The sequence below is a fragment of the Peromyscus leucopus genome, chromosome 20 (genome assembly GCF_004664715.2).
Source record: "Peromyscus leucopus breed LL Stock chromosome 20, UCI_PerLeu_2.1, whole genome shotgun sequence".
NCBI lineage: Eukaryota > Metazoa > Chordata > Mammalia > Rodentia > Cricetidae > Peromyscus > Peromyscus leucopus.
Genome location: NC_051080.1, coordinates 32,095,908 through 32,112,523, shown reverse-complemented (window position 1 = coordinate 32,112,523; position 16,616 = coordinate 32,095,908). Strand labels below are relative to the sequence as shown.

The following is a 16,616-nucleotide window of genomic DNA, read 5'->3' as shown; positions in this document are numbered from 1 at the left end:
CTTGGTCCCTGTCTACAACTCTTGGGTCATTCTAAAATGACTGCAAAAAGCAAAGCGAGTAGGAAGAAATACATGCACGGGCTATTTCCTTGCCGCATTTAGTAAGATGAGCTGCGTGTCTATATAGGAGAGGGGTTGAATAAATGATGACCTGTTCTCAAGAGGCTGCAGGTCCTGCAGCTTCACCTTGCGGGGAACAAGATGTAGGAGGCCACAGAGACCAAAGCTTCCCCTTGCCCTTCTTTTCCTCTCAGATTTCAGTCACCCTTCCATCCCTGATCAGAAACATCAAGGGAGTGAGAGATGGCTCAGCAGTTCAGAGCGCTGGCCGCTTTGGCCGAGGACATGGGTTCGGTTCCTAGCACCCACAAGGCAGCCCAAAAATATCTATAGTTCAAGTTCCAGGGGATCAACACTCTCTTCTGAACACCGCAGTCACTGCATACATGTGGAGCACAGACAGATATGCAGGTAAACCATCTACACACATACAATAACAGAGACATTTAAAAATAAAATGTGTATATACAAACACACCCACTCATTCACATGCAAACAAACCCAAGTGCAGAACACGTTGTAATGGGGCCATGCTCAGGTCTTATGACACATCTTGCTGTTTCTAATACTTACCAAATTTAATGACGTCTGTATGACACTCAGACACAGCTCAGACGAAACCCCACATAGTTTTAGATGTGTGAATCTCAACTTGTCCATGTCTTGTGTCTTTGTCTCAAAGTCTTTTAAGACAGCATTTGTTGATGTTACCATGAACAAGTTAAAATAACTTGTAATAAGTCAACCTGAGTCCACTCCTATCTTACTGGTGACATGAATCAGATAACACTGTCATTTTTAGACTCTTGACCTTTTAAAGTTAATCGTAATATAATGAGGCTTAGTGACATTAAGAAATTAACAAATGAACCAATTAAAAGAAAGCTGTACCTTGGAAGGAAACTACAGTCCTTGGAAGAGAACTGTATGAGAGATTTTAAATAATTTTGGATCATAAATTATGTTGTTACCAAGAAAGGCACAAAAACTGTGTGTGTTGTATAATATTATTTTAAGGTGTGTTACTTTTGTTTATGATGCATTTGTTTAACTCTGTGAAGCTGTGTTTTTTTTTTTTTTTTTTTTTTTTTTTGCCTGTCTGAAACATCTGATGGTCTAATAAAGAACTGAATGGCCAATAGCAAGGCAGGAGAGAGAGATAGGTGGGGCTGGCGGGCAGACAGTATAAATTTAGAAGGAGAAATCTGGGAAGAGAGAATTGAAAAGGAGGAGCAGAGAAGGAGGAGGACTCCAGGGGCCAGCCACCCAGCTACACAGCAAGCCACAGAGTGAGAGTAAGATTTACAGAAGTTAGAGAATGGGAAAAGCCCAGAGGCAAAAGGAAAGACAAGATAATTCAAAGTTAAGGAAAGCTGGCCAGAAACTAAGCCAAGCTAAGGCTGGGCATTCATAATTCAGAATAAGCCTCCCTGTGTGATTTATTTGGGAGCTGGGTGGTGCCCCCCCCTCAAAAGAGTGAAAAACATACAACAACATGTGTGTATTAACCTGTGCTTGTTGGTCAATTTTAAAATTTTGAAAACAGGGTTTGTGAATAAAACCATTATATTAAAAAAAAAACTCAAAAAGTCAGTTCTGAAACACCTAAAGTACTAATATTTTAAAACAGGCAAATGTTTTATGAGCTTAGGAGTGATCGTAAGTCTTAGCATTCACATTAAACTTTTTAAACATACAATATAAATGTTAAACATAAAACAACAAAATAAATCCTATGCCATATGACCATTGCTGCCAAGGAGACAGCTGATGAAAGTTACTTCCTTGGTGGTATGGACCAGAATTCTGGAAAAGAAGCTGTGTCAGCAAAGACTGATTAAAACTGCAGTTGGGGCTGGAGAGATGGCTCAGCACTGGCTGCTCTTCCACAGGACCCAGGTTCAATTCCCAGCACCCACTTGGTGGCTCACAATGACCTGTAACTTCAGTTCCAAAGGATCTGACACCCTCTCTGACCTCCACTGGCACTGCACATACATGGTATATAGAGAGACGCAAGCAGGCAAAACACCCATCCACACCAACAAAACAAAACAAATCCACAAAAAGCTTGAAATAAAAAAGCAAAACGAAACAACTGCAGTGATGTGGAGAGGTTGGAATGTTGCAGCTCCACAGGCGAATTCCCTCCCCTTCAGCTAGCTTTAGCCTCCAGAACAGACGGTTCTTGACCATCTCTGTGTGAGAACTAGCATCCTGTGACGTAGACAGAAACCTTGAATCTATTAATGTAACAGACCACTAGCTTCCACCAATTCAAAAGTCCAAAATGTCATCAGATAACATCTTGGGCCTATAGAAATGCTTCCCCCATCTGCCTATAGCCGCCTCTCCACTGTACCCACCAATGTGTTTTAAACTTGCCTTGATCTATGACTATCTTTATTTTGTAAAACTACAGAATCTTCATGAAAATGTTTCCTGCCACACCAACTCCAGTGTCGTCCATGTGACATAAACAATTATGTCTATAATAGCGGATGGGAGATACGTGTCCCACGGGACTAAGCTCCCTGGAGGTCTCTGGCAGAGTGCCTGCGTCATGCTTCCTTCTCAAAGAAGATGTACTTCACAGATCATGAGCTCCCTGGGCTATGGGTTCTGTATTACTGCTTTCCTGATAATGTTCTAATTAATCTATGAAGCACAGCCAAAATTAATGAATGCTTGGGTTGTGAACTATGGAGGAAAGGGGAAGCTGGACATGGATCTTAATCAGATATAGCAGAATGAGCTATTCCTTAAAGACCCCAAGCTACTAGATAAAAAAAGTGTAAAGGTTCAGACACTTTTAGGGAATGAACACTCACCCACTAGAAATCCTTTAGGAATCCCAACTAAAGTGATTTATGGCAGAAGACGTTATCTCATAGGAGACAGATGGTGGGCCCCTCCGTGTAGAAAGTTCAGCATGGAAAACTTAAGGACTATAGCAGAACCCTTCCCCTTACAGGCGTAAAAGTACAAGAGTCTATATTCCAGCAGGTAAAATGGTTTTATATTAAAAGAGGTATGTGATGGAGAACTAAAAAAAGACTTAGAGAGGGTCTACAGCATCCAAATTGGCTAAGTGGGTCATGAGAACCAAAACAGTAAAAGTATACAATAAACTAAAAAGCTGCTAAGATAAGATGAAGGACACAGCTACAACCACAAGAAGTCTACACAAGTCTAGGGACTGTACTATGTTTAAAAAACACAGACTGCTCTTTGGGTCATAAAGTTCTTGTAGATGAAGGGATATGTCTAGCACCGATTAATAATTGTGTGCTTGCTGTTTTTTTTAAAAGATGATGTAATTAAATTATTGCCAAGCTCTTGTTATTCTTTATATGACTTGATAGTTTACTTTTCTGTATATAAATTACTGATTTACAGAAGTAAAATTACAGCAAATTCAAACCACTTCTGAGTGTGTTGTCTGTCTGTCATTTGCCTTCCTGACTACCCAAGCCCTGGTTCTCCTACGGTCGTGGTACCCCCGATAGGCCAGTCCGTGCCAGTTTCCATATTGAAACATGGAATTTGGGGAAATTAAAATCTGTGTTCCTGGGCCATAGTCACTTAAAACAGCTCCAGAGTAGACTATCTCTTATTCACTTTAAGATGAGAGCTGCAATTGTGTGTGTGTGTGTGTGTGTGTGTGTGTTAGCAATGTCCTGAAAAAATATCATGGTTATAGGTCATTATGATGCATATTCTGGGACCTGGGAGAAGTCACTTCTTTTCATGTGGACACAGCTTTATTTTTTTCCTATAAAATCACCCGCCATCTCTTCTTTATATAAACAAAAGGCTGGGAACATAAAAATTTGATGTTACAGTCCAACTGCTGCTGAGGCCACATGCATACCCAGAGGAGGCCATCCCCTCTCACAGTTATGATAGACAGCCTACAGAGACACTGTTTTTGGTCCCTAGCTAACAGACTTTCAGGTGCCAGGATTTATCACCTGTGCAAATGAGTTTACATGAAAGCAGATATTGATGGCTATACCTTGAAGAGGTGAACATTGAAAATATTATGCCACTTCAAAGAAATTATATATATTTCATATATGAAACACAAAAAATATACAATTCTTTAAAAAGTTTGTGTAATATATATAACATATATATATACCAAAGACCAAGCTTCATGCAAGTTCAGTCTTAGGTAATGTCCAGAACATAAAAATCAATAGAAACAGGAAGTGCAATAGTATAGGCAGGCTACTGGGTGAGGACAGCCTGGATGGCACAAGACAGGAAGACAGGGGTCATGAATGGCCCTGAAGTTTATTTTGATGAAAGAGCATTTGAAAATTGACTATGGTGATTGATGATGGGCATATCCATATACACAATATACAAAACACCTGTACTTGCATATTAAGTGGGTGAGTTGTGCATTATGTCATTTGTAGCTTATAAAGCCACCAAACATAATGATTAAAGTTGCACAAAACAGGCACAGAGCCCTCATCTGTGTTATGGCATGGATGGTATCATCTAAAAAAAAAAGGCAGACTTAGAGGCCCACAAGATCCTCAGTGTGATAGGTGATAGTGCTTGTGGTTGTCCACTTAGGTGTGGTACTAAGCATGTGAGGCACCTCAGTCTAAATGCTCTTGCAATGGTAATGTGCAAATATGATTGACCTTTACATCTGTTGACTGCCCGAATGTGGGTAGCCTCAGCCCAGTGTGTTGAGGGCCTTGTGAGCAAAGACTGACGGACCTTCAAATGGGATTTTCCTCTGCACACTGCAACCTAGACACTCTGTGCTTCTAGCCTGTGGGTTGAAGAATTTGAACTCACAGCTGCCTTGTCAGACCAGACCTAAACCCAAGCCTGATGCCCTGGCCACAAGTTTAGAAAGAGCCAGACCTATCAGAGCCATTTTTTTTTTTTTTTTTGATTTGGAGACAGGGTTTCTCTGTGTAACTCTGGCTGTCCTGGAACTCACTCTGTAGACCAGGCTGACATCCAGCTTACAGAGATCCACCTGCCTCTGTCTCCCAAGTGCTAGAATTAAAGCCATGCACCACCTCCACCTTCAGAGGCAATTCTTTCAGGCAAATCTCTCCATCTATCTTGCTGATTCTCTCTGCCTCTCTCTGCCATGCTCTGTAGCTGTGCTGGGGTGCATGCATTGGCACAAATCCTGAGCATTTTAGACGTGAAGCGAACCCACACCCAAATAGGACCACATGCATGCACACATATACATAAAATATAAATATAATAGAAATTTAAAAAATAGCAGAGCCTGCCAGGGGTTAGTGTTAGCATTCAGGCATACCTGGCCCACCCTCTTTGGACCTGTCAGGATTTGCTCGCAAACATTTTAGGCAGATTCCTAGCTAGTTCAGTGTCCTATGGCCCTATGTATTCATGTAGTCTGTGCACATGTGCTAAGTGGCTGTGTAGTCTCTGTATATATGCACTAAGTGCTAGTTTAATGCAGTGTGATGTTATTCATTAAGGGGAGCTATTTACCATGCGAGAAAAGCCATGAGGCACAACAAAACCTACTATAAAAGTTTACTAAGAGAAAGAACAGTGGGGAATATGCTTAGGGCTCTGGAGATTGGGCAGGGAGAGATAGGAAGAAGAAGAAGTAGGGGGCAGGAATCTGTGACCTGCCTTTTATGGATTCCCCCACACATGTGTGTATGGGCTCACATAGCTATGCCATGCATGAGCATAGATTTTGTGATCTCGCAAGATGACCAAGCTCCCTGCCTGGCTACTGGACAGCACATGCACTGCCAGATAGCTGGGGGAGTGGCCAGCAATTCCAACATTCCAGACTCTTTGCTTATTATAAAAAAAATGGCAGGTGAATGAAACTGCTTCCTGCTGACTTGGTGGGTGTTGGTTAACTCTTGGGGGTAGGGAAGGGGGCTTTTGGGGTAGCTGGACATCCTGAGGTAGTAGATTGTCCTCTGTTGCTTTGGGAATCGTCCATCATCTTCTGCTGCTCTGTGGCTGCTTGGGTCTGACAAGCTGGAGTGGATCTGACCTGTCCAGGTGGATTCAAACTGGCTCTAGAGCTCGGAAGAATTTTTAAACATATTAAGAAGCAGCCACAGGGAATTTAATTCTTGAGCTGGTGGCCATGATATAATGTTTAGTACTCTGCTATATTGGTTAGTGTTAGGTTTGTGTGTGTGTGTGTGTGTGTGTGTGTGTGTGTGTGTGTGTGTGTGTGTGTGTGAGAGAGAGAGAGAGAGAGAGAGAGAGAGAGAGAGAGAGAGAGAGAGAGAGAGATTTGGAACATGCTTTTAATTTTTTACCTGAGATAAGCCTTATCTGAGACAGATTTTAAGGCACCTGTTTCCTTGATTAGTTTAGCATGCAGGAAACACAGTTGATCAATGGCTGAGGGCATTTAACAGTAATGGATTGTTATAGTAAAGTCTGTTTTTTGCAGAGTCTGAACACTTTTGAGTCTAGGGGTGTAAATACCTCTGGATGATACCTCCTGGGTATACTTGATGGTCCTTGGCCTCTGGCTCTATGGTGGTCCTGTAACAATTAGCTGAGTAGTTAATTAGGAGATGGAGCCAGGAAGGAAAAGCTTGTAGAGTGAAACCTCATTCTTCTGGAATTGGTGACAAGGCTGTGGATCCTGGTGTCCTCTGGAACTTGAGAGAGAGAGAGAGCAGGGCCCTGCCTGTGTCACTGTGCATGAGGAGGAGAAGAGGCATTGTTGACAGGTCTGGAGTGAGGCACGTGGGGGGAGCAAATGAAATGAAAGCTCCTACCTTAGCTGGAAAATCTCTTCCCATTAGGTACCCCTGAAAGTACAATTAAGTGGTGGGGTCTGGTTAAGTGGGTAAGGCTGTCCCTCTACCCTGACAATAGGGAAACAAGGACAGGTGGGACCCCAAAACTTCCTCAGGACTGAGTAAGTGGCTCAGTGTCCAAAAGGAAGGAAGTGGATCACCCCATACTGTCATGGCTATCCTGAGTTCCCTGGAAGAGATGGCACCTTTAATCCTCACCCATGGCCAAGCCTAGGAGGTCAGCTGGAGGGTGGTCTAGGTTTGATGCCCCCATGCCACAAGGTGCACAAGGGCAGTCAGCTGACCAGTGTCCCTCTTGGTGGCTCTTCGGACAAGGCCCAGTTGGTGGCCTGGGTGGGGCAGGGCACGCACAAGCCCAGTGGCTTTCTCTATCACGTTTAAGACAGAGACCTGGAGGCTTCGGGCAGCCTATTGGATAGCGCGTGCCAGCATTTGGAAGTTCTGTTTACAGGCTTTCTCACCTCTCCCATGGTACACCTTAAATGCCACAGCTAAGACTTCTGCTTGTGGGAGGGGCCCCCTTCTCCAGATGCTTAAGTTTAGACCTGATGTCTTGGAAGCTTAGGGAGACATGAGCCAGATTTTATTTATTATCTTGAATTACATTTTTTTTTGATAGTTTATTGGTCTGAGGGCAGCCTTATGAGGCCCCGCTAGGAGGCAGGTTGTAAACTGATCTCTAGCTAGAGAGCCACTCAGGATAAATAAAGGTGGGAGCCAGAGTTGGGCAGTTGTAGCAGCCCGCCGGACATCAGAGAGTGGAGGGGAGGTCAGATAGGCGGAGGAAGCCTTGTGTCCCATGACTGCAGCAGAGAGAATAAAATAAAAAAAAAAAAAACTAAAAAAAAGCAAATGTGATCCAAGACTCCAATCTCCGACATTCCCGAGATCAGGGAAGGATTGGCAATTGGCACAAGCCATTCAATGCTTCGTCAAGCCAGAGAATGAGGGCCAGGACATATGTAGCTCGAGGACCCCCCCCTACCCCCCAGGACCCCCCCTACCCCGCGTCTGACAGCATTCAATGCTTTGTCAAGAGAGAACGAGTCGGTGTCGGTGTGTACGCAGCCCAAGGGACCCCCTGGGGGTCCGACAGCAAGAAATATATCTCAAGCTGCAGCCCTGGGAAACAGCCAGGGATTGGAAAGGGAAAACTTGCCAATCAGAGTAGCTGGTGTTGTGCAAAGCAGTCCAGCAGCCGGGCAAATGAAAAGTGGGCTGTAGTAGATGGAGCAAAACCTCGGTACAGGGTCCCAGATGCAGAGCGCTGGGAGGGCCTGCTTCGTCTAGGTGTCGATGCTAGTTTTATGCTGTGCTGCAACGTTATTCCTTACGTGGTGCTGTTTACCGTGCGAGAAGAGCCACGAGGCACAACAAAACTCACTGTAAGAGTTTATTAAGAGAAGGAACAGAGGGGGATGTGCTTAGGCCTATGGATGATGGTGCAGGGAGAGAGAGAGGAGAAAGAAGAAGAGGAAGGGGGGAAGGCGTCTGCGACCCACTTTTTTTGGATTCCCCTGCACATGCGTGCATGGGCTCACACAGCTATGCCCCTCATGCACACAGACTATGTGATCACGCTGCATGCAAATTACGTGGCCACACAGCACACGGATTTCATAGGAAGTAAGGCCCCAGGATGAACAAGCCTCCTGCCTGGCTACTGGACAGCACATGCCTGACCATGTAGCTGGAGGAGTGGCCAGCAATTCCGACACCAAGCCCCCTTTAAAAGGTGGACCCTGCCCACCTCTCTTCTTTTCCTCTTCCTCCCCCCTCAGCTCTTGTCTCCAGAGGTGCACTCTGTGTTTTTTCCTTCCCCTCCCCCAAAAAATCTTCCACATGAGTTCTGTCATATGGTGTAACTTTTGGGGGTCCCCTTGGGTCCATTCCACCAAAGTTGCCTTCTGTTGTTTTTAAGTTATAACACTGGTGTCATGACTCTGGCAGGCTCTCCTAGTGGTCCCCCCTGCCCACAGGCGGTCTGAGGCACACTGTGGGACCCTGGACCCAGTCTATGCGCAACAGGCTCACTTTCCAGCTCACTGATCGCTCAGCACCCCACCCACCAGCAGCAACTGGGTAAGTTTCCCCTTCAGTCGGTGTAAACGTTTCCCTGAGTCCCAAGAAGTGACCCCTGATTGTCTGGCACCCCTCTGGTACTCTTAGATCCCACAGCTCCTCTAGGCCCTTGTTACTTTTGTGACCCCAATCCTGACCCTTTCCTGTGGATGAGACTCCTCTTAGAGCTTGGTTTTTGTCTACGCCTTCTGGCTTCTGCAAAAGCCCAAAAGGTTTGGGTACCAGGCATGGAGTCTCCTCTGGCTTAGCCAGGCTAAGCCCAACCCCCAATGAGTTGGGTGACAACCCTCTGAATGGCTTGGTCCTCATTTGGTCCTCCCTGAGTCCTGGGGACACCCATGACTACAGGTTGCAGTGACTCTCTCCTTTCCTTCTCTCATCCATGGGAACCACGTCTTCTGTACCCTCTTTCCCCTTGGGATACCTCTTGGAAAACATCCAGCCTCTACTCCTGGCACCTGACCTGAAGGACCCTAAACTTACGCACCTCTGCAAACAAATTTGGCCTCAATACCACTTAGATAACCAATCCAAATGGCCGGGTAACAGCACCCTTGATCCCAACTTTTTTTGGGGGGGCTTTAGGTTTCTCTGTGTAGCTTTGGAGCCTGTCCTGGAACTCGCTGTGTAGCCCAGGCTGGCCTTGAACTTACAGAGATCCGTCTGCCTCTGGCTCCTGAGTGCTGGGATTAAAGGCGTGCGCCACCACTGCCCAGAATGATCCCAATAGTTTTTTGGAACCTTTATGACTACTGTGAGCAATCAGGGAAATGGACTTTGCCCTGCATTCAAGCTTTCTCTTTGCTTTGCTCCAAGCCCGCTCTCTGTTCTTTTTTCCTGTTCCTCTACTTAGCTCCTGCTAGCTATGAAGCCTGCTAAGCTGCATTCCCCCTTTCGTTAAGTGAACTCTCTCAACTAGAGATAAAAACTGGAGTCTTATCTAGTTCTAGTCTTATCATCTAGTTCTTATCGACATTTAACTCTGCTCCATTCATTAAAGAATATCAATGTTGGTTTTAGCAGCAGCAGCAGCAGCAGCAGCAGCAGCAGCCTGCCTCTGCCAAAGCTGTTACATCATCACCTATCACCAGGTCCCTTTCCACCACTAGCTATGTGACATGTACACCCCTCGAAAGTACCCACCAGGCAGAACTCATTCTCTTTGCCGCGTCTCTGACCTTTTATTCCTCTCCTTGCCTCTGATTCCCTCTCTTCCCTCTTCTTTTCTTTTCTTGCCCCCTTCCTCTTGTCTGCCGGCCTCTCTCCAGCCCCCATTCCACTGCAGTCTTTCACTCTTCCGCTCTCCCCTTCCCAATAAACCTCTTGCACTAACTGTTGCGCATGACGTGTTTGCACAGTGGCATACCGTGGCGGGACCCACCAAAGGCACCCACCTCATTCTAGAACCCCACCTGATGCTCCACTCTCTCTTCCACCTGCAACAAATAAATATGCTTTCTGGTCTGTTCCCCCTCTCCAAATGTCCTGTCTAGGTCTGCTGCAACATGAGAGTCAGAGATGGAGAAGCCAGCTTCGTCTCACTCAACACACACCAGTTCTCCCTTTCTATTCATCTATTCAACTCCTGTTTAAGATATATATGTGTGTGTGTGTGTGTACGTGTATGAGACTTAGGTTTAACGCTCTATGTGTGAATGTAAGCTAGCTTTAACTCTGTGTGTATGTGTATATAACTTGGATCCAACTGCACCTATCTGGGCATGTAACTGTTGTTTAGAAAAACATGTTTGAAACAGCAATCATGTGACTCTCCTCCATCTCGGCTGGTGATCTCATCATGATGTAAGCAGCCACGTGGTTGGCAGCCATCTTTTACTAAGGTTAAAGAGCACATTTCTTAGCCGGCTGGTGGTGGCACACGCCTTTAATCCCAGCACTCGGGAGGCAGGGCCAGGCGGATCTCTGTGAGTTCGAGACCAGCCTGAACTACCAAGTGAGTCCCAGGAAAGGTGCAAAGCTACACAGAGAAACCCTGTCTCGAAAAACCAAAAAAAGTACATTTCTTAGTCCTCATAAGCTTTGTTCATTGTATCTCTTTCTAGACTAAGGAAGCAACAAGTCTCATATATTTCATATTGGTATGAACTTTTGTAGGATGATAAAAATATATGGTTATATTTGTTACAACATACTGTGTATATCATTCAACTCTGGCATAAAATATACTCTATATGATGATAAATATTTAAGGTTATGAAGATCTATTCAGGTTAACAAAACCTGACTTAGAGATTTACACCTAAGTACTTATGTCTTTGCCAAGTGTTCAACACCAAGCTTCTAGAGAATTTAAGTAAGTGGCAACGTGTGTTTGATAAATAAGGCATTTGATAAATAAGATAAATATTTTATAATGGAATGCCTGGTTCCCCGAGAGGGCTCTTTCCCCAGAGTTGGGCATTTGGGCAGAGGCCCCCACCACCCGTCAAGGCCACATCCCAACTCACAAGCCCCCTTTTTCTCCTGTTCCGATTGCGTCCTGGGATCTTTGCCCTGTCACTTTTCCTTGTCTTCCTGGGAGACAGCCTTAACAGCTTGGTACAAACTTGTTCTGTTTTCACCCAGGGAATGGCTATAATGGTTTCTTTACTGAGCCCATTATCTATGATTAAGAGGTTTTATTTTGATAATAGAAGAACTTCAATTCAAAATCATTATTGTAAGGCTAAACCTGACAGGAACGGAACATAAGGTCCTCGTCTTAAGAAAGCTGCTAACTTCTGTTAGGGAACAAAAGTAAATAGTCAGTCATCCTTACAAACGATCAAGCTCTTTAGTTGTAGTCATGCTAAATACTGATATAATTAATTACAGGAATAAACCTTACTTAGTCCTCTGTGTATGTTTTCAAAGTCAAGCTTAAAACAAATAACTAGACACAAAGTTTATCTATTCAGACATACCTATTGGACAGTCCTCAAATGCTCAGAGATCTGCAGAATATGGCATTTAAAACATTTAATTAAAAGGCTTTTCATGATAGAGAGACACGCCAGCTCCTGGCAACACCCCTATTTCCTCCAAAGAAGATGGATGGGCACAGAAGAACCTTCAACTGGAAGTTGCTTCAAATGTAGCACTGAGTAAAAACTGCCTTTCACCTCAATTGCTGCCAAGACCCTCTTCAGAGCATGGGCAACAGGACACTGGAGAATTGGCTGCCTCGAGTTGCCTAGACAAAGGTAGGCTGGTCCTCCCACAAGTTCCTTCTCCACAGGAAAGTCTGTTGGCTCTTCTGAGGCTTGGCAGCTGGAGACTGATGTTGCCCTGAGACCTCTGCCCTCAACGACTATGGAGGACCTTGGGGGTGGCTGTCTAGGTAGCCAGCAAGTAAATCTCTGTCATTTTCAATCATTAATTCAGGTAAAATTAATCCTTCTTGTGGAGGGGCCCCCAAACAGCTTGACCACACAGCTGCCATGACAGGCTTGGGGGCCCAGACATAGCTTCTGTGACAGGCTTACTGGCAGGCAACATCCAGATCCAGGAAAAGCTATAAGCTGACACTACTCAGGGATCCACCCAGGGATGGAGAAGTACCTGACATCCCAGACATTCCGACCATTAGATAAGGTGGCCAGATGTCCCAGAGTCTAGCACACACCTATTTTTGTTTTACAGATATCCCTAGACAATTGTCAGTCAATCAGGGTCCTGAACCCTGGAAATCCCCTCCCCCCAATCTCTGCTGTGATAAAAACCCTACCCTGCCTGGGCTCAGGGCTCTCTGCTCTCTCTACTTCCTGGGACAGACAGACAGGGCCCGGAGCTTGAAAGTAAAGGCTCTTTGCTTTTACATGAGGGATTCGGTCTCTGTGGTGGTCTTTTGGGGGTCCCCGGGATCTGGGCAGAACACTTCTCAGGACTCTGATGCTGTTTGATGACTAGATTAGTCATGGCTTCGTCAGCTTAACAGCAGCAATCAAGGCATCAGCTGCCTTCCCAGTTCTGTGTGTAAAATAAAGGTCACGGGCCTTACTCTCCTTACTCTCCTAGGGCTAATACGACATCTAGATACAGTTCACCTTGCTACCAGACTCAAAAAAAAAAAAAAAAAAAAAAAAAAAAAAGAGATAAACTCACAAAACAGGTTTCAATGTAACTTCTCACCATCCTTTATTTAAGGAACTCGATTTGCAGTGACTGCTCTCAGTGGTCCACCACCTGTATCTCCTGGTGAATTAGATGAAAAGAAGGTGCTTTAAGATCTGTTGATGTGTTGGGGCTGGAGAGACGGCTCAGTGGTGAAGAGCACTGATAGCTCTTCCAGAGGTCCTGAGTTCAATTTCCCAGCAACCACATGGTGCCTCACAACCACCTGTAAGGAGATCTGGTGCCCTCTTTTGGCCTGTAAGGACACATGCAGACAGAACACTGTATACATAATAAATAAATAAATAAATAAATAAATAAATAAATAAATAAATAAATCTTTTTTTTAAAAAAAGGTTTGATTATGTGATAACAAAAAGGCTTAAGTGGTGATAAAAAGAAAATGTTTTGAGACGTATAAAAGAATGAAACATGTTCCAGACTCTCCTCTCTCACTCTGTTACTGTTCATAACTTTAGCATAACTGATATGCTATTACTCTAGCTCTGGCAGAGCACTAAACATCATACTACCACTATATGACAACAGTCGCAAGCTCAGGATTTTAAATTCCCTTTGGTTGTTTTCTAACTACAAACTTAAAAGGTGCTTTTCATTGGGCCAAACCATCTGTCACCATTTTCTGGATAGAAAAAGATGCAAATAGTAAATGTGATGGCTCAGAGGCACCTTTGGCCTTGACTCAGAAGAGCTGTACCCTTTAGATCCCCTGCCTGTGTGTGTCTGTCGCCTTGAGTTCCTGTCTGCACTCCAGGCTGGCCTTGTCCAGCTAGTTTTGGCGTGCTGCCCAGGCAGGAAGAAAGGACAGGAAGGAAGTGACTGAGCCTGGGAGGGATTGATTAGGTCAGTCCAACTGCAGCCCAGCCTCCTACATAGCACCCTATGCAGCAGCAGCTGCAGCATCCTGCAGGGCAGATAAACACAGGCTGGAGGGTAGATTCTGTGGCTCAGGAGAGAGACTGGGAAACTCTAAAATTCCTGAGTGTCGTGGTTGTCACGGCACAGGTGTGTGGGTTCACTCGGATCCATGGAAAGAAGACTCAGAGGCACCTTAAGAATGACTTTAGCCCTTGGTGGCTGCAGGGGGTCCAGCCTTGAAGGCGTGAATCACTTTCCTTTCGCCTAGGGCATTTTTATTTTCTCTCTATTTACAGTTCAGCCAGTTAATTTCTGTACCTTCAAAGCAACTTGAAAGGAGCTCGCCAAGATAAAAATGCCAAGTGCAAATTCCTTGATTTCTCAGGTGCCACGGTTTTCCAGGTTTCCTGAACCAAGTTCTGCATAGGGATTTGTATCCTTAGGAGACTCTCCGACAAGATTCACATAGGGCGATAAGAGAAACAAAAAGTGCCGGTTAAACAAAGGATGGGATGGGCTAGGTGCTGCTCTCTGGAGCCCGGCCAGGAGTAGCCCAGCAGAAATGCAGCCACACCTGAGCAAGGGCGAAGACTGGGAGCATGGCAAGGAAGGGGAGGGGGAGCCATAGCCACCCAGGGAGAGAAATAAGTGAGAGAGAGAAGGAGCCGGAGGGAAGGGAAGGGGCACACAGACAAGAGCTGTGTAGTCTGAAATAGCTCAAGATAGAAAGAGAATGTTAACGCTTTCAACCGAAATCTTTTCTGGATCCCCTGTGACTCAAAGACTCGAGTTTCTACAACGTAAATGTCAGTACAGATTATAAACAGTGGAAATGCTAATGTGTCTAAAACTTACCTTCACACAAACTCAAAGAAGTCTTGGGAGCTCCTGGAGTCAACTGGTCAGATGCAGTACTCAGTTAAGTACTATCAATTAACAGCCTAAGCCACCCCATATTTCCTTAACCTTGGGAATCCCCTCCATCAACTACCAGAACCTAAAAAAAAAAAATTTCCCCCCTAAGCTTAACTTTATCTTCTGCCTGGTAGCAACTCACCAGATCCAAGCAGTGCCAGCCGGTTCCAAAGAGCCTAGACATCAGTGAAACAACCAGCTACGCCAGGATGTGGCCAGCACCCCAGCATTCTCAGGTGCGCCAAAGATGACCAATGTCCTCACGTCAGCAAGAAGCAGTCTGCAGAACTCGGTGTCCTCATTCCATCTCACCTACCACCCCAACTCCTCACCTGTTTATAATAAACAAAAAGGAAGAATGTTCGCATTCAGGCATAGCCGGCCTGCCCCTTGGGGACCTGGCAAGATGCACTTGCTAACATTCAGGCAGATACCTAGCCAGCCCAGGGTCCTACAGCCTCATATCATTGCATAGTCTGTGCGCATACGATAAATGCCTGCTTAGTCTCAGCCTACTCTTTCTTCAGCTCTTGTGTCCAGAGGTGCACTCTGTGTCTCTCCCTTCCCCTTCCCCAATAAATCCTCCACAGGAGTTCTGTCATGTGGCTTGACTTCTGGGACCCCTTGGGTCCAACCCACCAAGGTCTCCTTCTGCCATTTTTAAATTATAACAGTTAGCCATGAGTAACATCCTGTCACCTCGGTGAGAGCAGGTGGTGTGGGAGAGACAAGCCAGTTGCCCAGGAATTTGTCCCATAGCACAGGGAAAATACAGAGGTGACTGTCAGGCCCAGCAGTCCAGGTGCCACTGCTTGCCAGGTACCTTCCCTGTTCCCGTCTCCCATGACCTGAGGACAGAAAGGATCTGGCAAGGACTTAGTCATCCCAGCTGAGCTGGGACCTGACTTATCAGCCTACATACTGACTGACCTCAGAACATGTCTGTCTTTTGTTCAAAACACTCATATACCAAGGCTGCCCAATGGTTTGGACCTACCTAGTGAGATGAGTATTTAGCCTACAGTGTTGAAAGGGTGTCAAGTAGCTGGAACCATGATCCCACAAGGGAATTCCTAAGGATATAAAAGGGGAGTGAGCTTGTCTGAGTAGAGAACCCAGGCTAAATGCTCCCATACAGCAAGAAAACAATGGCCAGGGGCATTTTCAACAAACAATGTCTTTATTTCTTTCCTACAACAAGCTACGAAGGGGCCCAACAGATGCCCTGAACACTGTCTCTGCTTCACAAGGAAACAACAAAGAACAAAGATGCTTTCAGCTGTGGGAAGATGGGTTTACCCCAAGGAGGGGCTCTCAGGTCAGTATGCTGCTGGAGAGGATTAAGGCAGAGCTCTGGAGAAGGTTGACTGTTGATGTAACCAACCGTCTTATTAAATAAGAAACACAGAAACAATGTAAAAGAGAAAGCCAAGAGGTCAGAGCTCAGAGCTAAATCTCACCCTTCCTTCTGCTGTCCCAGCTTCGCGAAAAGAGACCTACTTCCTGTCAGTTAGTTTTTTTAAAGTATGTTGTTCTGCCTTCTCATTGGTTGTAAACCCAAACACATGACTGCCTCGTCACCGTCTGAATGTACAGCCCCCTAGGTCTTAAAGGTATATGTCTCCAATGCTGACTGTATCCCTGAACACACAGAGATCTTATGGGATTAAAGGCGTGTGCCACCACCGCCACACTCTTGCTATGGCTCTAATAGCTCTGACCCTGAACACACAGATATCTTACGGGATTAAA

The 16,616-nt window shown here is 45.3% G+C and overlaps 1 long non-coding RNA gene across 2 annotated transcripts; it reads right to left on the bottom strand.

Annotated features, from left to right (window-relative positions):
- Positions 1-13,285: 13,285 nt before the first annotated feature.
- LOC119086321 lies at positions 13,286-16,348 on the bottom strand. Of its 2 annotated transcripts, XR_005089569.1 has the most exons (4): positions 16,325-16,348; positions 15,007-15,196; positions 14,268-14,396; positions 13,286-13,326 (listed from the first exon to the last, which is right to left on the bottom strand). It is a non-coding gene; the product is annotated as an uncharacterized LOC119086321 (long non-coding RNA). The 2 variants fall into 2 exon arrangements; XR_005089568.1 differs by having other exon boundaries at positions 14,268-15,196.
- Between the last annotated feature and the right edge of the window lie 268 nt (positions 16,349-16,616).